Source organism: Cucumis melo, chromosome 11, assembly GCF_025177605.1.
Source record: "Cucumis melo cultivar AY chromosome 11, USDA_Cmelo_AY_1.0, whole genome shotgun sequence".
Taxonomy (NCBI): domain Eukaryota; kingdom Viridiplantae; phylum Streptophyta; class Magnoliopsida; order Cucurbitales; family Cucurbitaceae; genus Cucumis; species Cucumis melo.
The window spans coordinates 16,073,585-16,080,920 of record NC_066867.1 but is presented as its reverse complement, the minus strand read 5'-3'; the positions used below and the strand labels follow the sequence as shown (position 1 = coordinate 16,080,920).

General features: G+C 35.0%; 1 long non-coding RNA gene across 2 annotated transcripts; it reads right to left on the bottom strand.

The window, feature by feature from the left end:
* Window positions 1-1,149: 1,149 nt before the first annotated feature.
* Window positions 1,150-3,289, bottom strand: LOC127151681 (uncharacterized). 2 transcript variants are annotated; one of them, XR_007824763.1, is made up of 3 exons: window positions 2,881-3,289; window positions 2,690-2,781; window positions 1,150-2,603 (listed from the first exon to the last, which is right to left on the bottom strand). It is a non-coding gene; the product is annotated as an uncharacterized LOC127151681 (long non-coding RNA). The 2 variants fall into 2 exon arrangements; XR_007824762.1 differs by having other exon boundaries at window positions 2,690-2,774.
* Window positions 3,290-7,336: the final 4,047 nt, after the last annotated feature.

Here is a 7,336-nt window from a genome sequence, read left to right as displayed (position 1 = left end):
TATAAAGTGTTAGCCCATCTTTTTAACTCATCCCTCAGAGTTAATGAGAAGAGGGTAAAGCGCAGCTCCTTTTACGAAAAATTGGACATGTGAAATGAAGCACAGATAGAGTAGAAGCTCTTTATATGCTCATGTGGATCCTCTCCTTGGTAACCATCAAATTGGCCAGCTTTTTGGATCATCTGGAGCATCACTGGTTTGACCTCAAAATGTGCATTCTCGCCAAATACAAGATAGGCAATTCCAAGGTTAAAGTTATACAAGTTTAGTGAAGTGTAAGCCCGGATAGGTAAATCTAAGTTGTGGGCTATCAGGGTAAGATTTCCTTGTCCTTGGGTAGCGCTATTAAGAGGGACCACATTGTTTTTATTGCTGGCCATTCTTTTCAGTTGTTGCCTCCTTTGTCTTTTATTTCGCCGAAAAGTTCGTTCATTTTTAGGGCCAAGTATGAATTCTGGTTTTCGCCTACACTTATATACCTATTCACATGCTCTTCGATTTAAGCATACGATTCAGCTGAAATTAAACTTCTACATGAGATTAGTATACATATTAAATGCACAGTAAATCAAATAATTCTTCGACAATGGTGCCAAAGACTTGCTTAGAATGTATCATGAATTCATTATGATTAGGCTCTAATTATGCGACTAAAGTTGGTGACTAGGCCAAGTGTATTCGATAAAAGGTGCATACCCATACCTATGTGTTACTAGCTATAGTGATTCATCGTTTTGAATACAAGTTTTTATGAGGCCCAGATTTGAAAAATGGAGTCCTTTTGAAAAAAAGCTCTGAAGAAAGAAATGATCATTCTAAATGGAACGAAATGATTATTCTATAGATAAATAATGAAAAACATTGCGTTTTAAGGAAAGACGATTGGGGGAAAAGCATATGTGTTTGAGGGTTGTTATGACGAAGCATGCATTTTATTGGGCTATGCGTCTTGTGTAGCAACTGTCACACCCCCTCCCGGACTACCTGCTACCTTAGACCGAAAGATGGCGTGAAGCCGACGTACAACGTTATTCTGTACCTGTATCTGTCGACTCTGCTTAAAACTTTCATGTGATGAACTTGCCAATCTAGTATATAAACTATTGTACATGCCACAAAACACATCGGATCCTAGGCTAGTCAAACACATACATGAAGTGTACCTCAAAATTTACCAATTTCACGAGTAAACCTAAAGACACCTTAATCAAAATATAACCAACAAAATTTACACAACTACAGCTCCTAAAGCTTATACAAACTGTGGAGTATCTATAACATACAAGGGTGTGAATACATCACAACACAACAGACTTTATGCCCAACTCAAAACACGTACTGGCAATCGATAATGAAGCTTCCGCAGACTAAGGCAGTCTATCAGGCACCGGGAAGTCGATCTCTACCTGGAAAATGGGTAAAACATTTTGGAAAGGGTGAGCTATGGAGCTCAGTGAGTGACTCAGTTTAAAACTATGAATTTTAAGATAAGAGCACGTGAAAACTTTACACATATAAATATGTTTATACAAGTCGTAAATGTAAATGTGTAATAGTAAGAATAGCTTCCTTAAATACTCAGCATGTTCATCATTGAAATCTAGCAAGGCATATCAAGTATATCGAAGCATTTTAACTAACATGACGAATCTACGTTGTGTAGGGTACACCTAGTACAACAACGTTTACAAGCACTAAGATGTAGTGGGGCCCGCCCAGCACTCCCATCGTCTTTGTCGTAGTGGGGCCCGCCCAGCACTCACGACAGCATCGTTGTTACGGAGTACACTCAACGTCAACAACGAAATCTAACCAGTGTGCACACGGTAATCTCTAGCCTCAGGCTCAAGATCTCAGTCATGTAGTTAATGAAAATTCCATAAATCATTATAAAATATTAAAACATGCCTGCTTATAAATTTTACACAAAGCTCGAACTTTACTCAGCTCTTTCGTGGAAAATTGTAGTTCTTAAAACAAAACTTCATACTAATTCATGCTTTGCTTAAAATATTGTGGTTTAAATACTTTCCAAACATTTAATATCTACGTGCTAGCATAAATTTCTTTAAGAAATCTAGTCTTCAAATGTATACTTGAAAATAGTCATGAAATTCAAATACCTTTCATGGCTTTGTAAATAAACATTTATCGCATTCAATCATAATAACAGTTATGGAAAATATTTCAAAGTTGGTTTTGTCACTCACAGTCTTGGGCTAGATCCTTGGTCTATAAGCTCGGTTTAATTCTTCTCGGCCTGCCAACAACCCAACCGAGTATTAAAACCTTAAACATTCTGGTTTCCTAAAGATATACATAACATGTCGCACCAAAGATGACGCTCGAAAACAAAGCTTAAGAAATAAAATCCTATTTCAACAATTCTCTAAAATTTCCAGATTTCTAACATAAACTTCAAAGAACTATAACTTTCTCAATACTTAACCAAAATGAGTGTTCTTTATATCAAACTCTTCATTTTGAGATCCTCTAAAACTTATCTGAAGACATATAAATCTGATTCCCCGTGCATAAACACATATAACCCTCAAAACAGAACCACTTCAGAATCGCGCGCACACGACCTCTTTAACTTGTTCCTACAATTTAACCAATTTTTAGTCATTTTTGGTTTACAATTTCTTCATGAAAGTTGTAGTAAATTAAATAAGCTTTCCAACCATACCAAATAGAAATTCTAACTCCACCGATACACTCTGAAATACAAGAAAAACCAGAGACCTCCTGATTTCGAGTGAAAACCAACTGCCCTGTTTTCTTCATCAAAAAGCACCAAATGAAAATCCGAATTTGCTCCAACGTTCATCATAAAGTTTGTTTAAAAATGAGTTAACTTTCAGTAAATGTAAATCTCACCTCTTAATTCCTTTTGAAGAGTTCAAACCGAATTAAAAACCAGTGATGTGCAGAATGAACTAAAATTCAGCCATTGATACACTTTGCTTGAGTTCTCCTCCTCTTCTTCCACCTAAAAATTCTAGTAAAATTTCTCTTCTTCTTCCAAACTCTCTCTTAGAAGTTCTCTGCAAATTGAAGAAGGAAAAAGAACAAAAAAATAAAGGGAACTTGGATGTCTTCAAACTTGGCGGTGAAGGGAAGAGAAGAAGAAGAAGAAAAGAGAAAATGAAATTTTCTTCTCCTTTTCTTCTTTTTGTCCTTTCTTTTCTTTCTTTTCTTTAATTAATTTAATAAAACTATTTAATATATAAATATATATATTTATATTTACACTTAATTTCCATTTTTTTTTCTTTTTTTTTCCACATTTAAAGAAATTAAACCAAGAAAATATCGGGTTTACAGCAACACAAGATGAAGTCTAATGAGAAGTAGTGGGCGCTTGTTCTCTGTCACAAGGAGATGGCAGGCAAGGAAGAGCTGAGCATTCTAAGCAGATAAGCTTAGCATTCTAAAGGAAACGTATAATCCTGAGTTGAGCATTCCAAGAAAATAATTTTAGGGTTCCAAGGAAAGCATTTAATCCTGAGTTAATCATTTGCAACGTGTCAGGTTTTAGCTGGTTACATGACCCGTCAAGTAGTAACTTAACGCATGTATAGTTAAAATTTGGAACTGGCGGGTAAAGATTGGGACCGATTAAAAGGATTAGTATAAACACAAGAAAAAGGATCAAGAGAAGTATTGTTATTCAGAGGTTTTGCCATAAAGTGTTCAGTGTTGAGTTGTTGCTAAGCAAAATAAGCAAAAGAAGAGTGAAGTTAGGTGTTCTGAAAAGAAGGAAATCAAGTGTTTCCGTGAGTGACTTTTATAAGCAAAGAGTATTTTATGAGCGACTTTCTCAAATGAAAGAAGTGTTTTGAAAGTATTCTTTCTGTGTCTTGTAATAACATGTTCTGTATATCTATATTGATGTGTTGTTGATGTTGTAATTTGAAAAGAGAAAAGTATTGATTTCTATGTGATACTTATGGTGCTTATATGCGAGTAAACCATTAGTCTTATTCCAATCGAGTCAGCAGTTGTTATGTAGTGTGCACATAATGAGCAAAGACGTCGCATGGACAGCCTGTGCAATGAGAAAAAAAATCAAAAAATTCTCGAACGTTGTGGATGGAGTGAGCATCATAGTAATCTAAAAGAATGATATTGGCGAGAGAGACTCCCAATAGTCTAGGCACAGGGAACGATTCATGTCTCGGTGGAAAGGGATAAGAAGCTAATGTGTGAACTTATGTGATTTTAGAAAAGAGGCATTGTGAGCCTATGTTTACGAAAGGAAAATGAATTTATGTGTAGTATTGTATCCCTGAAAAGGTTTTTTAAAAGCTGCACTCACTAAGTATTTGACTAAGTGCTCAGGCGTTGAAGCTAAGTAATGTTAGGTAATATGTGTGGTGTTATGCGGGAGAGCTGATCAAGTTATCCATTTTTGGATATTTTAAAGTCATTATATCTAAAGCAGGTTGCATCCCAGTTTTGTGTGAAAGTTGAACCTTCACCTTAAGATGGGTTGCTAAGAAATTAGATTAGGCGAGTAAATGAGTGATTATACTCCTAAACACCTTGAACGCAGAGGAGCTACAATTCAATTCTATGAAGAAGTTAGGCAAAGCATTCAAAGTCTAAGATTTACTTTTGTACTACGCAAGAGAGGAAAATGTAATTATAAAGCATTGGCCTAAGTAATAAAAGATATTGTGTTTATGTATTTTCACAGCATTATTTTGTTTTTACCGCTTAATAGCAGAACTTGGAGGCTACGTTGGTTGTTTAAATTACTTATCCACTGCGTTGTTTCGAGGAAATCTCCTTTGTCCAAGATGGAACATTCGTGAGGAGAATGGTTTGAGAAGTAGGCCTGCTTACTAGGCGTTCAACATTTGTTATGCAGTGTAATACACGTTGAATGTCTAGGCGGCACACCTCTACTTGGTCGCATGAAATGACAAAGTTGGAGCGGAGTGTGACAGTTTTCCTCTTTCTCACCCAAGTGTAAGAGAAGAGAGACTTTCCCTGGGTAAGCCAGGCTTGAACACAGAGAATTAATGATTTTAGTAGGCTAATCATGCGTTCTAAAGTCGTGTGGTATCTTTACAATATAATTAATATGGACAGTATAATCTATTCTACGTATTTACATTATGTTCGATGGAGTGGCAAGATGGATATAGTGGTGAGACGTGATGGAGTGTGAACTCGTGTACACTAGTTGTGGTGTGTAGGAATATCTAAATAATGAAGTGTAAAGCAAGGGCAATCGATGTGTCGAGTCAATACAAAGCATTTGTTAACTTTAGAATTAAAGCGAGCAATCTCTCGGTGCTTTCGCCATACCTGCTCACCTTTTAGAACTAAAATACTTGAAGTTAAAAGATGATTTATATCTATTCCTTTTGAATTAATTTTTTGAAACCTATCTTATATTAAGGCGAGCAACCTCTCAATCCCTTTGCCACACACATTTGCATTTCTGGTATATATGCTAAGGATAAGTTTGACGACAAGAATGTATTGTTACATTCCTTTTACCGCTTGTTTAACTACTTTAGATCATCACAGGTTTAGCGACAATAGTCAATACTTTATCCTTTCTCTTGAATGGGACAAGGCATTGATAGTTGCCTTTAACTTAACATGATAAATAACACAGAAATCTTGATGCTCTAACATTAATCACTTTTTACGTCATTTAACCCCTACTTACTTAGACTTTGATAGTTATGAAAGATAAAGAAACGGGAGAATGGAAGTAGAAATAAATTGCATTCATAAGTTTACCTTTAGGCCTTTCAACCATAGAGTTTAAATTACAATACAACTATAAAAATTACAACTTAAAGTATAAAATTGTATGTTAAGTATGATTTCTCATGCTCACTGGCTCTGCCTTTTGCCTATACATTGTGGGGAAGCGGAAGGGAAAATCTCTCATCTATGTTCTAAGCTCTCATCTAAAACAATGAAGGGAAAAATGGAAATAGGAAGTGAGCTTGCTCTTCAGTAGATTTTGACACACCATTCTTAAAGAACTGGCCTTCTATTTATAGGCGAGCTTTGACATGAAGTAACACGGTCTGGATTTCATTAATTCTTTAAAAATGCTTATTTGCGTCTCAAACGTCACATTTTTCATTTCCTAACATCGTGCCAACCATTTTTCTTATTAGCGATGTAGAAAGTCTAGCTTTTTCTTTAATCACCTTGTTGGTCGTGTGCCTCCTCGCCTATCGTTTATTGCTTGGCTACTCTTCTCTTTTTCGCCTAAAATCCTACACATGGACATGAAAAACATTATAAACATGCATAAAGCTCTTTGTAGCTTGTAGCGCATAACCAAGTTATTTTATCTATTTAAATACGCATTTTCTTCATCTTTTTTACGTTAAGGCTTCATAATTCTACCTAAATTGCTATAATAACTTGTATTTATACAAGTTATCACTAAGTTATTTTATTACTCATTATTTGTAAACCATGTTTTGTTTTAAAAACTAGACACTCACTCAGCTTTAGCACACCCTTTTAATAAAAAATCCTTATTTTCAAGGTAGAGATCGTGGACCCAATATCTGATTACTATGCCTATCTGCTAGAGTTTGAGTTGTCTTTTTAATATGCTTTATTACCATTTGTGCATATGGCCTGTATATGAGTACTTAGATACACTTGAGTAGGTTATAGGTTGCAAGAGTTGGTTTTCTGAATAAGTTGTACTTGAGTTTGTATATGTCTATGTAAGACTTGTTAAACTCGTCATTTATAGGTTGGGCTACACTCTTTATTGTATAAGTTTGGTTCAAGTTTTTGCTATAAATGTATGCATGTTACATATTTTTATTCCATGTTCAGTTTAGTTTCAGTTCTAGTAGGGTCAGTAGGTATAGTTAACGAGTCATGTTGTAAGTTGTAACTCAACGATCGCAAATAAGCTGTTTGAAGTTTTACTCCTCTATTTCAAAGTTTTTTCTCTTTCTTGATAAGAAGTAGTCTTAAAACCACAATGAGTTCAGTTTGAAACAATAGTAATAATAATAAAGAAATTTAACCTAATTTGAAAGAAAGTTGACATTAATTTAGCCTCAATTGAGCAAAAGAGATTATCAAATGCAAATTGAGTCATCATCGTTGAAGCTAGAATACGAGTAATCAACACATTTACAAAATGCTTAAGATGTCAAGTTATTGAATGACATATTTGGTCCTAATCAACGATTTCGTACCTTTTTCAAGAGACCAAGTAACATGTAGTTGAGATAGACCTTTCATGTGCTTCATCCACCATTATTACACTAAAATGATTAAACAAAATTATTTTAATTTGTAATTTTGAATTCCAAGCATAGCACAATGG